Source organism: Vicugna pacos, chromosome 36, assembly GCF_048564905.1.
Source record: "Vicugna pacos chromosome 36, VicPac4, whole genome shotgun sequence".
NCBI lineage: Eukaryota > Metazoa > Chordata > Mammalia > Artiodactyla > Camelidae > Vicugna > Vicugna pacos.
The window spans coordinates 8,561,612-8,576,598 of NC_133022.1; the positions used below are offsets into that span (position 1 = coordinate 8,561,612).

General features: G+C 39.0%; 1 non-coding gene across 1 annotated transcript; it reads right to left on the bottom strand.

Annotated features, from left to right (window-relative positions):
- Positions 1 to 13,076: 13,076 nt before the first annotated feature.
- On the bottom strand, positions 13,077 to 13,206 carry LOC140691727 (small nucleolar RNA SNORA18). Its single transcript, XR_012067413.1, has one exon. It is a non-coding gene; the product is annotated as a small nucleolar RNA SNORA18 (small nucleolar RNA).
- Positions 13,207 to 14,987: the final 1,781 nt, after the last annotated feature.

Sequence of the window (14,987 nt, forward strand, 5' to 3'; positions counted from 1 at the left end):
AGAGCCTGGTCTGCCCTGCCCCCCGCGGGGTGAGCAGTGAGGGGTAAGGGAGGCAGCTTCGGACAGGGGCGCACTCAGAGTGAGCTGTGATCCCACAGTGAAAGGGACACGCTGGGGGGTGAGGGCTGCTTGGAGAGGAAGTGACCCGACTGGGGAGTCAGGGCTGGCCATGGTGAGAGGCTCTGGGAATAGGGGGTACCCAGCTGAGGGGTTGGGGTTAATCCTGGGGTGAGGGAGTCAGTTTGGGCTGTGGGAGTCATAGTTAGGACCTAGTGGAGCGGAGTGTGGGGGCTTGAACCTCAGTGTGAGGTTGAGCTCTGTCTTGGGGGTCTGATGGGGCCGTGCCTGGACAGAGATGGGGAGCCAGTGATAGGGTGGGGGAGGCGAGCAGGGGGCGTGGGGCTTGGGGGTGCGGCCTGGCCCAGGGCCAGTGGTGGTTCTTGCTGGGTGCCGGGACCCGGTCGGTTGTGGTGTGGGGTGTCACGGATGGTGACCCGGCCGGGCCAGACAGAGGGATGGACCCCGCAGCCCCACCGCCCCACCTCCCAGCCCACCGCCTGGCCCCAGTAGCCACGGCCCCAGACTGCAGCAGCCCCAGCCGCAGCCTCTGAGTTGCGGGCGAGCTGAGGAGGGGCGCATGCGGATGCACGGACACCTGGAGCCCACGCAGAGTGCGCGGAAGCTGGGCTGGAGCGAGGGGCTCCTGGCCCAGCTGCCAGAGGAGGAACACGGCCTGGGGTCTGGGCCGCCGCTTGCTGCCGCCTCCACTGCTGCCGCCCGGCAGGCAAGGGGGCGCTGGTGGGGGCGCGCAGGGCAGGGAGCCGGCGGGTGAGGCCCGGGCGGCTCAGGTGGGAGGGCACCGGGAAGGCCCTGGACCAGCTCGGACTGGCCCTCCCGCCAAGGCCTTCCTGTGTAGGTGGCACTGCCCGGCAAGTGGAGGCCGCCCTGGACCCTCCGGGGCACAGGCGACCTGGGGCGCAATAACGCGGGAGGCCCGGGACTTCGGGAGCTTGTTGGCCTGCCCGTGAGATCAAAAGCTTTTGGCAGAACAGCTGGATTTGCTCCCATCTCCCTCTGTGGCCTGGCCTGGGGTGGCCTCTGCTGCCCCGTGATCACGGGACTCACCTCTCGCATTCAGCCTGCTCCCAGGAGGCAGGTGCAGTGTGGTCAGCGGTTGGGGATGCGGACAGCGGCAGGGGTAGGGGGCTGCCTCAGGCTCTCTGGTGGCCTTGCTCCTATCTCCCCCACGACCTGGCCCGAGGTGGCACCTGCTGCCCCAGGTTCAAGGGACACAAGTCTTCATGTCAGCCTGCTCCTGGGAGGAGGGCGCAGTGCGCCCAGGGGGCGGTGTAGGCGGCAGGCAAGGACTTGTGGAGGGCCGGGATCTAGCCCAGGATGACTAAATCCTTCATCTCTCGCTCCCTCAGGTGGTGGCTCTAGTGGCTTTTCCAGTATAGGTTATTAGCAGGTAGTGTACATAGATCTCTGTGCTATATTGAAAAAACTGTTTTTAAAATCTAATTTTATATATAGTGCCTAACATTTGTAAATATCAAACTCCCAAATTTATCGCTTTCCACCCCATTTCCCTGGTAGCCCTAAGATTGTTTACTAAGTCTGCAAGTCTGTTTTTGTTTTGTAGGTGAGTTCATAGTCTCTCTCTCTCTCTCTCTTTTTTTGATTCCACATATAAGTCATATATGGTATTTTTATTTCTCTTTCTGGCTCATGTCACTTAGAATGACGATTTCTAGGTCCATCCATGTTGCTACAAATGACATTTTCAATCCTTTTTTATGGCAGAGTAGTATTCCATTGCATGAATACACCACTATTTCTTTATCCAGTCATATGTTGCTTCATTTAGGTTGCTTCCATGTCTTGGCTGTTGTATATACTGCTGCTATGAACATTGGGGTGCATTGGAGTTCCCTCCTGATGTGCACCCAAAAGCGGGGTTGCTGGATCATAGGGTAAGTCTATTTTTAGTCTTTTAAGGAATCTCCCTACTGTTTTCCACAGTTGCTGCCCCAAACTACATTCCCACCAACAGTGTTGGAATGTTCCCTTTTCTCCACAGCCTCTCCAGCATTTATTGTTCCTGGACTTTTAAATCATGGCCATTCTGACTGGTGTGAGTTGATAACTTACTGTAGTTTTGATTTGCATTTCTCTTACAATTAGCAATATTGAGCATTTTTTTCATGTGCCTGTTGGCCATTTGTATATCTTCACTGGAGAAATGCTTGTTTAGGTCCTCTGCCCATTTTTGGATTGGGTTGTTTGTTTTTTATTATTAAGTTGTATGAGCTGTTTATGTATTCTGGAAATTAAGCCTTTGTCAGTTGAATCATTTGCAAATATATTCTCCCATTCTGTAGGTTGTCATTTTGTTTTGCTTATGGTTTCCTTTGCTGTACAAAAGCTTATAAGTTCAGTTAGGTCCCAATTCATTTATTTTTGCTATTATTTCTATTGTTCAGGTAGACTGCCCTAGGAGAACATTGCTGAGATGTATGTCAGATAATGTTTTGCTTATGTTTCCTTCTAAGAGGTTTATAGTGTCTCGTCTTATGTTTCAGTTTTTAAGCCATTATAAATTATTTTTATGTATAGTGTGAGGGAGAATTCTAACTTACTGATTTACATGCTGCTGTCCAGTTATCCCTACACCATTTGCTAGAGACTGTCTTTACTCACTGTATGTTCTTGCCTCCTTTGTCAAAGATTAATTGACCAAAAGTTTGCGGGTTCATTTCTGGGCTCTCTATTCTGTTCCATTGATCCATATGCCTGTTTTTGTACCAATACTATACTGTTTTGATTGTAGCTCTGTAGTATTGTCTGAAGTCTGGAAGGTTTATTCCTCCATCTCTTTTCTTTTTGTTCAGTAATGCTTTGGTAATTCTGGGTCTTTCGTAATTCCATATAAATTTTAGGATGATTTGTTCTAGTTCTGTGAAAAACATCTTGGGCAATTTGATAGGGATCTCATTAAATCTGTAGATTGCTTTGGGCAGCGTGGTCATTTTAACAAGATTAATTCTTCCAATGGCAGAACATGGGATATCTTTCCATTTCTTTAAGTCCTCTTAAAATTTCTTAGTGTTTTGTAGGTCTCCACATAAAAGTCTTTCACTTCCTGGGTCAGATTTATTTCTAAGTTTTTTTTTTGGATGCAATTTTAAAAGGGATTGTTTCTTGACTTTCTTGTCTGGTTGATTCATTGTTAGTGTAAAGAAATGCAACTGATTTTTAGATGTTAATCTTGTCTCCTGCTGCCTTGCTGAATTCTTTTGATAACTCTCATAGTGTTTTTTCTGTGGAACATTTAGGGTTTTCTATATATAGTATGTTATCCACATATAATGACAATTTTACCTCTTTTTTTTCCAATTTGGATCTCTTTTATTTCTTCTTCTTGCCTGATTGCTGTGGCTAGGACTTCCAAGGCTATGTTGAATAGGAGTGGTGAGAGTGGGCATCCTTGTCTTGTTCCAGATTTTAGTGGGAAGGTTTTCAGTTGCTGGCTTTAAGTTTGTCATAAATAGCTTTTATTGTGTTGAGATATGTTCCCTCTATACCCACTTTTGTAAGAGTTTTTATCATAAATGGGTGAATTTTATCAAATGCCTTTTCCAAATCTATTGAGATTATCATGCAGTGTTTGGCCTTGCTTTTGTGGATGTGGTGTATCACATTGATTGACTTGTGTCTGTTAAACCATCCTTGTGTTCCTGGGATGAACCCAACTTGATCATGATGTATGATCTTTATTATGTGCTGTTGGATTCTGTTGGCTAATGTTTTGTTGAGGATTTTTACATCTATGTTCATAGTGATATTGGCCTGTTGTTTTCTTTCTTGATAGTGTCTTTGTCTGGTTTTGGTGTCAGGGTGATGGGGGCTTCATAGAATGAGTTTGGGAGTACTCCGTCCTTTTCAATCTTTTGAAGAGTTTGAGAAGTACTAGTATGTGTTCTTCATTGTATGTTTAGTAGAAGTCTCTAGTGAAGCCATCTGGTCCTGGATTTTTGTTTTCAGGGAGGTGTTTTGTTTTTGTTTCTGTTTTTGCTTTATTGCTAATTCTGTTTCATTTCTAGTGACTGGTCTGTGATTCAGTCTTGGTGGACTACATATTTCCAGAAAATTGTCCATTACTTCTAGGTTGTCCAATTTGTTTCCACGTAATTCTTTATAGTATTCCCATGATATTTTGAATTTCTGTGGAATTTGTTGTAGGAGGCTAATTATTAATTGTTTTCAAGATTGCCCTAGTGTATTTCATACTCAGTAAAGCAATTGTTTATAACTAGTAAACTGAGTAGATTATTTCTAAGTCTTACTATTTTTAGCCTTTGCCCCAAAATGAATTGTGAATCATCACATCCCTTTAAAAAAGCTTTGTTTCATTGAGGGCTTAGAGGCAAAACAGGACCCTGGGGTTGTTCCTAGGAAAAACCAACAGGTGGGAATGGACATGCTCATTGGGGGTGATGCCCGCCATCCATTCATCTAGAACTGCTAATATGTTACTATATCCATTGAGCTCTCTTCAGCTTTTTTTATTCTATCATATTGAAGTACATACCTTTTCTTATACCAGTACCATACTATCTTTATTACATTAGCTTTATATTAAGTCTTGAAATCAAACAGTGCAACTTAGTTTTTTTCAAAATTGTTTAGAGTGTTCTAGGTCTAGTGTTCTTTTTTTTTTTTAACATTTTTTATTGATTTATAATCATTTTACAATGTTGTGTCAAATTCCAGTGTTCAGCACAAATTTTCAGTTATTCATGGACATATACACACTCATTGTCACATTTTTTTCTCTGTGAGTTATCATAACATTTTGTGTATATTTCCCTGTGCTATACAGTGTAATCTTGTTTATCTATTCTACAATTTTGAAATCCCAGTCTATCCCTTCCCACCCTCCACCACCCTGGTAACCACAAGTCTCTATTCTCTGTCTATGAGTCTATTTCTCTCCTGTATTTATGCTTTGTTTTTGTTTGTTTCTTTGTTTTTGTTTTTTAGATTCCACATATGAGTGATCTCATATGGTATTTTTCTTTCTCTTTCTGGCTTACTTCACTTAGAATGACATTCTCTAGGAGCACCCATGTTGCTGCATATGGCGTTATGTTGTCAGTTTTTATGGCTGAGTAGTATTCCATTGTATAAATATACCACATCTTCTTTATCCAGTCACCTGTTGATGGACATTTAGGCTGTTTCCATGTTTTGGCTATTGTAAATAGTGCTGCTATGAACATTGGGGTGCAGGTGTCGTCCTGAAGTAGATTTCCTTCTGGATACAAGCCCAGAAGTGGAATTCCTGGGTCACATGGTAAGACTATTCCTAGTCTTTTGAGGAATCTCCACACTGTTTTCCATAGTGGCTGCACTAAACTGCATTCCCACCAGCAGTGTAGGAGGGTTCCCCTTTCTCCACAGCCTCTCCAGCATTTGTCATTTGTGGATTTTTGAATGACGGCCATTCTGACTGGTGTGAGGTGATACCTCATTGTAGTTTTGATTTGCACTTCTCTGATAATTAGTGATATTGAGCATTTTTTCATGTGCTTTTTGATCATTTGTATGTCTTCCTTGGAGAATTGCTTGTTTAGGTCTTCTGCCCATTTTTGGATTGGGTTGTTTATTTTTTTCTTATTGAGTCGTATGAGCTGCTTATATATTCTGGAGATCAAGCCTTTGTCGGTTTCACTTGCAAAAATTTTCTCCCATTCCGTAGGTTTTCTTCTTGTTTTACTTCTGGTTTCCTTTGCTGTGCAGAAGCTTGTAAGTTTCATTAGGTCCCATTTGTTTATTATTGCTTTTATTTCTTCTAGGAGAAAATTTTTGAAATGTATGTCAGATAATGTTTTGCCTATGTTTTCCTCTAGGAGGTTTATTGTATCTTGTCTTATGTTTAAGTCTTGGATCCATTTTGAGTTGATTTTTGTGTATGGTGTAAGGGAGTGTTCTAGCTTAATTGATTTACGTGCTGCTGTCCAGTTTTCCCAACACCATTTGCTGAAGAGACTGTCTTTATTCCATTGTATATTCTTGCCTCCTTTGTCGAAGATGAGTTGACCAAAAGTTTGTGTGTTGATTTCTGGGCTCTCTATTCTGTTCCATTGGTCTATATGTCTGTTTTGGTACCAATACCATGCAGTCTTGATGACTGTAGCTCTATAGTATTGTCTGAGGTCTGGGAGAGTTATTCCTCCAGCCTCTTTCTTTCTCTTCAGTAATGCTTTGGCAATTCTAGGTCTTTGATGGTTCTATATAAATTTCATTATGATTTGTTCTAGTTCTGTGAAATATGTCCTGGGTAATTGGATAGGGATTGCATTAAATCTGTAGATTGCCTTGGGCAGTGTGACCATTTTAACAATATTGATTCTTCCAATCCAAGAGCATGGAATATCTTCCCAGTTTTTAAAGTCTTCTTTAATTTCCTTTATCAGTGGTTTATAGTTTTCTGTGTCTAATTCTTTCACCTCCTTGTTTAGATTTATTCCCAGATATTTTATTACTTTGGGTGCTATTTTAAAGGGGATTGTTTCTTTACTTTCTTTTTCTCTTGATTTATCATTAGTGTAAAGAAATGCAACTGATTTTTGAACGTTAATTTTGTAACCTGCTACCTTGCTGAATTCTTCGATCAGCTCTAGTAGCTTTTGTGTGGACCTTTTAGGGTTTTCTATATATAGAAACATGTCATCAGCATGGAGCTGGGTCTTGTGTTTTTTGTATTTGTTGCTGTTTTATCCATTCTGCCCATCTCTGCCTCTTATTTGGATAGTTTTTAATAGACCATTGTATATAATGTAATTATGATCTGTTTGGATTTCAAGCTACCCTTGGTGTTACTAGTTTCCTATTTGTCCTGTTTTCTTTGTGTCCTTTTCCTCTTGCCTGCCTTCTTTTAAGTTAAGTCGTTACTGTTGTTTAAATGAATCCCTACTGTCTTCACTCTTGGCTTATTAGCTCTGACTCTGTTAGGTTATATTGGTTGCTCTAGACTTGGCACATCATTTACCGATAATAGTCAATCTTCATATAATATACTAGTTTACATAGAGTGTACAATTCTTGAAAAAATAACCTGCAATTTCTCCCTTCCTATTTAATCCTCCTTTACTTCTTCATACGTTATAATCCCCCATGATACATTATTGTTAGTGTGGTTTAAATAATCATTATCTTTTAAAAATAGTAAAAGTGTGAAACAAACTTTATATTTACCCAAGTATTGATACTTGCTGGCTTGTAATTCCTATGTTTAAATTCAAAAGTCCATCTAGATGGTGTCATTTTCTTTTCGCTTGATGAATTTTCTATTAACATTTCTTACAATGCAGCTCTGTTTCCAGTGACTCCTGTAAGCTTCTGTTTGTCTGTTACTATGTTATCTTTGTTTTTAGTTGGTGTAGAGTTCAATGATAACGTTCCTCTCCCTTGTTAAGGATGTTCCTCCATTGTCTCCTGTTGGACAGTTTCTCAAAAGCAATTTGCTCTCATTCTGTCTTTATTGTTTTTATTGTCTTGTTTTCTCTGACTTTTAAATTCATTTTTTAACATTTTTTGAGTTATAATGATTTTACCGTGTTGTGTAAAATTCCAGTGTAGAGCACAATTTTTCAGTTATACATGAACATATATATTCATTGTCACAATTTTTTCCTCTGTGAGCTACCATAAGATCTTGTATATATTTCCCTGTACTACACAGATTAATCTTGTTTTTCTTTTCTATAATTTTGAAATCCCAGTCTATGTCTTCCAACCCCCTGCCCCCTTGGCAACCACAAGTTTGTATTCTATGTCTGTGAGTCTATTTCTGTTTTGTATTTATGCTGTTTTTTTTTTTTTAGATTCCACATATGAGTGACGTCATATGGTATTTTTCTTTCTCTTTCTGGCTTACTTCACTTGGAATGATGAGGTGGTGTATTTATACAATGGAATACTACTCAACCATGAAAACTGGGAACATAATGCCATTTGCAGCAATGAGGATGCTCCTGGAGAAAGTCGTTCTAAATAAATTCACTTTTTTATCACTAAATATGATGTGATGTATCATTGTGTGGTTTTCTTTGTATTTATTCTATTTAAGGTTTGTCAATGTTTCTTGGATCTGTGGGAGTATGATTTTTATGAACCTTAAAAAAAATTAGCCATTATTTGAAAAGTAGTTTTCCTGTCCTCTCCCTCTCTCCTGATTTTGACCTCAATGACATACGTGTTAGAAAACTGAATGTTTTCTGCCCAGTCACTTATACTTTGTCTATTTGTATTTCAGTCTCTTTCTGCTTCAGTTTGGATTGTTTCTAGTGTTGATTCTTAGTTTCCTGATTTTCTGCAATGTCTAATCTGCTATAATCCCAGCAGTGTGTTTTTTTTCCAATCTTATATTATTACTTCCTTGGAAGTGCTGTTGCTTTCCTTTCTTTTGAATCTACCGTTGCTCTGCTTCCTTTTGCTCTACCTTTCTACTACATGGAGTATGTTTATAATAACTTCTTAATAGCTTTGTTGAATAGATGTATCATTTACCCACTTCGAGTGCATAAACCAATGTCTTTTAGTATAGTAACAGAGTTGGGTACCCATTCACACAATAAACTTTATTTTCATCATCTTTCAGGGAAACTCTGTACCCATTAGCAGTCGCTCGCCATTCTTTCTTCATCCTCTCCGGCCCAGGCAACCACTAGTCTATTTTCTGTCTCTATAGATTTGATTATTCAAGACTCCTCATGTAAATGGAAGCAGATCTTTTGTGACTGCTTTTTTCCCCCCACTTAACATAATGGTTTCAAGTTTCATCCACGTTGTGACATGTTCAGTACTTCATTCTTTTTTTTTAATGAAAAACATTCCTCTGTATGAATATGTTACATTTTAGTCATTTGTCAGTTGAATGACCCTTGGATTGTTTCTCCTTTTTGGCTGTTATGAAAAATGCTGCTGTGAACACTTGTGTGAAGTTTATTGTGTGGACATACACTTTCTTTTCTCTTGGGTGTGTACCTAGAAGTGGAATCCCTGGCTCATATGATAACTTATGTTTAACCTTTTAAGGAATAACCAAGCTTTTCCCCAAGAAGCTACACCAGTGTAACCTTGTTTAATGCTCTTGTCTGCTAATTCCATTATCTTTTGCCATTTCTGAGTCTGTATCTGTTGATTGTTTCTTTTGCTGGTTCTGGGTCATAATTTTTTCCTTTGCCTGCCTGATCATTTTTGCTTGGATTCCAGACATAGAGTGTTGTGTGCTAGATTTTGCTGTACTCCTTAAAGCAGTGCTGGATGCTCTTCTCACATGCAGTTAAGCTACTGGGACTTAGCTGTATCCTTTTGAATCTAGTTACTAGGTTTTCTTAGGGTATGTCCAGGGCATCTTTTTGTTTATGGATGATTTAGCCCCAATACTTAGGTAGTGCTCTCCTGAGGATTTTATGTGATGCCATGTGTTTTGGGAATTATTTCCACTCTTGCTGGTGGAGCCATGAACCACTCCTAGTTCTGTATGAGCTCTGGGCTTCTTTGTCCAACTGTTTTCTGTTTGATTTTCTTAAACTTATTTTTACTGAATTATAGTCAGTGTAGAGAGTTGTGTCAATTTCTGGTGTACAGCACAGGGCTTCAGTCATATAGGAACATGCATACATTCATTTTCATATTGTTTTTCAACATAAGTTACTACAAGGAAGTGAATATAGCTCCCTGTGCTCTACAGTATAAACTTGTTTCCCCTGAATTTAGATGGTGTCCTCTTACTCAGATCAGAATTCAACCTGACTCTAGGGGGGCTCTGTGCTGCCTGCTCCTTCAAGAGGGGCTGTCCTGCCAAATCCAGCCATTTTGGCCTCCCTGAGTATTGATCTCTACGCCTCAACTCAGTGTGACTGTCATCCTCTTGAGTTTCTGTTCTCTGTGCTGCGGCTTGGAACCTGCCTTCTGGCACTAAGCTCAGGCAGTCATCGGGCGTGCCTCCCTGCTTTCCCTCTTCTCAGGAATAAAGTTCTATGCTCAGTGGTAGAGCGTGTGCTTATCAGCATGCATGTTGTGCTGGGTCCAATCCCCAGTACCGCCATTAACGTAAATAAATTGACAAACCTAATTACTTCCCCCCAAAGTTACAAACATAAAACCAAATAAAAAGATCATTATTCAGTTTTCTTAGGTAGAATTTTGACAATTTGCACATATGGAGTATATTTAACATATATACATATATACAGAATTCTGCACATATTTATAGTTTACACATATGCACTGAACATTGTTTTTAAGTACAGATTAGAGCTTTAGCTTTTTAAACCTATGTAGTTAAGAAGTGAATAAAGCCAACCACAAAATAAGAATCAAAAGTCTGCAGTAACTTGATCATAAAGGACAGTCAAATATTCTTACACATATTCAAGGAATCATTCATTAAGTTATAAATAATAAGCAGTTCATTTTTATCCTTTTTGTTTTTTAAAGATTTCACATTTAAATGATATCATACAGTATGTTTCTTTCTTTTTCATGCCTACTTTACTTAGAATGATGATGTCCAGGTCCACCCATGTTCTTGCAAATGACATTATTTTATTCTTTTTTTTAGCTGAGTAGTATTCCATTGTATGTATATATGAATGTATAAGTATATGCCATATCTTCTTTAACCAGTCTTCTGTTGATGGACATTTAGGCTGTTTCCATGTTTTGGCTATTGTAAATAGTGCTGCTATGAAAATTGGGGTACAGGTGTCTTTCTGAATTTTATTTTACTCCAGGTTTATGCCCAGGAGTGGGATTGCTGGATCACATGGTAAGTCTATTTTTAGCTTTTTAAGGAACTTCCATACTGTCCTCCATAGTGACTGCACAATCCACACTCCCATGAACAGTATAGGATTGTTCCCTTATCTCCACACCCTCTCCAGCATCTATTGTTTGCAGACATTTTAATGATAGTCATTCTAGCTGATGTGAAGTAACATCTCATTGTAGTTTTGTTCTGCATTTATGTGCCAATTAACAATGTTGAGCAATTTCTCGTGTCTCTATTGGCCATTTGTATGTCTTCATTGGTGAATTGCTTGTTTTGCTCTTGTGCCCATTTTTAGATTAAGATACTTGCTTTTTTGATATTAAGTTGTATGTGCTGTTTGTGTATTTTTTAAATTAGTCCCCTGTTGGTCTCAGCATTTGCAAACATTTTCTCCCGTTCTGTATGTTAACTTTTTGTTTTTTTTGATGGTATCCTTAGATGTGCAAAAGCATTTAAGTTTACTTAGATCTAATTTGCTCATTTCTGCTTTTATTTCCATTACCACAGGAGCTGGTTCAAAAAATATATTGTTGTGATTTATGTGTGAGAGTGTTCTGCCTGTGTTTTGCTCTCGGACTTTTATAGTATCAGGTCTTATGTTGAGTCTTGAATCCATTTTGAGTTCATTTTTGTATATATGATGTTAGAGAATGTTCTAACCTCTGTCTTTTACAGGTAGCTGTCCAGTTTCCCCATCACCACTTATTGAAGAGACTGTCTTTTCTCCCTTGTGTATCCTTGCCTCCTTTGTCATAGATGAATTGACCATAATCGTATGGGTTTACTTGTGGATTTTCAATCCTGTTCCATTGATCTATGTGTCTGTTTTTGTGTAAGGACCATAATGTTCTGATTACTGTAACTTTGTAGTATAGTCTGAAGTCAGGGAGCATGGTTCCCCCATCTCCATTCTTCTTCAAGTTTGTTTTGGCTCTTTGGGTTTTTTTTTGTGTGTGTGTTTCCATACATATTTTAACATTTTTCTTTTTGTTTGCAGCTCTTGTGAATAATGTCATTGGTAATTTGATAGGAAGTGTATTGAGTCTGTATGTTGCCTTGGGCATTATGGTGTTCAGGTCATTATTCTTCAAATATTTTATTTATTGCCTGCTACTTTGCCCAGGCACCCCAATTTTCCATGTATTAGTCTGCTAGAAGTTCTCACACAGCTCACTGTTATGCTGTTCAGTTATTTAGCCTACTTTTCTTGTGTTTCCTTTTGCCTATCTTTTGTTATCATATTAACAAGTTGATCAATATTTTTTCTGTAATGTCTAATTTGCTATTAATACATTCTTGTGCATTTTTCTTCTTAAAAATTGTATTTTTTACCACTAGAGGTTTGGCCTGAACCTTTCTTATGTGTTCTGTCTGTTTACTTAGCATGCTTAATATTTTTTCTACCATCTTTAAGTATGGTTATATTAGCTGTCTAGGATCCTTTTTAAAATAATTCTGCCATAAATATATTTCTAGTTCTGTTTCTTATTTTAAATGTAAAATGTTTTTCTTTTATATTGTGTAATAGGCAAAATTATGTAATTCAGTAAACTTTTTAAGAAATTCACATGTTCTAATTCCTTCCACTGCCCATCCCCTTATGTTTCTGTCATAACCTTCTGGATAGCCCTTTCAAAAAGAATTTTTGCTCAAGTTTGAAATTTATATACTGACAGGCATATGTAGAATAGATAAACAAGATTACACTGTACAGCACAGAGAAATAGATACAAGATCTTGTGTTAGCTCACGATGAAAAATAATGTGACAATGAATATATGCATGTTCATGTATAACTGAAAAATTGTTCTCTACACTGGAAATTGACACAACATTATAAACTGACTATAACTCAATAACAAAAAGGCAAAGCAGAAATAAACATAAATATATAATTAAAAAAAGAATATTTGCTCAATCAACTGTTTTCCTGTCATTCAGTCCATAATTCTTTTAGTTGAGCTTCTTTGATCCCTAGTAGAACACGGACACACTTCAAATTTTCCTCACTTGTAACCTTTGGGATCCAGTATCCTCATGCAGGTTACTTTAGGACTGTTACATATTTGGGGTCAGGGAAGATGGGTCTGCCTGGTTCTGAGTTTTCAAGACTTTGTAAACATGTATTAAGTTCAAGTCACACACATCACACTCTGGAACAGTGCTGATTGTTGAGATATGATAATACAGAAGATACAAAAGTTTTTCGGTATTTTCATAGTTTATTTAGCAGCTCTGTCTTGTAGCTCTTTCCCACAGATCTAACATGCAGTTCTCTGAGGAAAGGAAACCACACAGTTACTCTGTGAAACACTTCCAATGATGTAGGTCTACAGAAAAAACCCCATCAGGTGATTGTCTTTTTTTAATTGAAATATATTCATTTCACAATGTTACATTAATGTCTGGTGTACAGCATAATATGCCAGCCATCCATATACACACGTATATTCATTTTCATATTCTCTATCATCTTAGGCCCTTGCAAGACATTGAATATAGTTCCCTTTGCTATACAGAAAACACTTGTTGTTTTTTTTATATAGAGTAGTTAGTATCTGCAAGTCTTGAACTCCCAATTTATCCCTACCCACCCCCTTCCTCCAAAACAACCATAAGATTGTTTTTCATTCTGTTTCTAATGATTGATCTTTCTTCTTCTTATGGGTATCTTAGTCAGCCATAGCAACCCTGATAAAATAACGCTGACTGAGTTGCTTAAACAAAATAATTTTATTTTTTCAGAGTTTTGGATGCTAGAAGTCCAGGTTAAAGCTCTGGTAGCATTTTGTTTCACATATCCTTTCCATAGTCTGTGCATCTGGGGCAAGACCGAGAGGGGAGATGGGGAGAGAGAGGAGGCAGAGAGAGATTGAGCAAGCACAATTTCTTTAATGTGTCCTAGTCCTTTGACAAGGATTCCAGGTGCATCAGATTGGGGTCTTACCTTTGGACCTCTTTTAATACTAATTACCTCCCCAAAGGATCAAATACTATCACAGTGGAAATTAAGACATTAACATATGAATTTTGTGGAGGCATGATCTTTCAGTCCACATTATGCATGCTTTTTTTTTCTTTCTTTGCATTCTTGGTAATTTTTGTTAGAAGTCAAACAATATGAATTTTACTTTATTGGGTCCCAGATATTTTTATGTTCTCAATATCCCTAAGCTTTGTTCTGGGATGCAGTTAACTCATTTGGAGGCCTTTTGATATTTTTGAAGCTTTCTTTTAAGCTCTGTTAGTGCTAGACCAGAGAGACATTCAGTTTAGGGCTCATTTTGCTCCCCTCCTGGGGCAGTAACCTCCTTAATGCTCTATATACTGTTCTGGGGATTCAGGTTTTGCACTCTGGTGGGTGTGGGGGTGAGCATTTCTGACCCTGCATGAACTCCTGAAATTGTTCCTTTTGCTCATTTTGGGTTGTTCTTTGTTTATTTTTCAGTAATTTCTTCATTCATATGCACTGATTAGTACTGTGTTGAAGACTCCAGGAGGACCTTTTGCAGAGTTTTGGACCTTTTTCTCTGTAACACCATCTTCTCTGCAGGAATTTGCTTTGTGAGTTCTAGGTGCCTTGGACTCCATGGACTCACAAAGCCCACTCCTCAATGAAGGGAGACCACGAGGCTCCCTGTGGGTTCCCCCTTCCTGTGCAGGGGCTGGGAATGCCCTCCAAGCAGTGAGTCAGGGCAGTGGTCAAGCTCATTCTCATTTGCTTCTCATCACTCAAGGGTCACATTCCAGTGCTTCTTCATGTCCACTGTCTGAAAACTTTTCATATGTAAGTATGTTTATATGTGTATGCGTGTGTGTGTGTGTATAAATTTTTTCAGGATTATTTTAGTTGTTCCATGTGGTCCTTGCTTGTTTGAGCATGAAATTTTCTTTTAAAATTAAGACAAGTACTTCCCAGTGTTTCCTTCAGCTACGTCTCTCAATATAGAAGATATTTATGACCTTAGAATGATGAGATGACTGACCTGAATGAAATGATCCCACTTATAAGCTCTAAATATTTATGAATATGGTATGTATTGGCTCTTTGTGGATTTGGTGCTCACAGACATAGAATGCAAATATGTGGTTGCCAGGGGCAGTGGGGGATGGAAAGGGACAGACGGGGAATTTGAGATTTGTA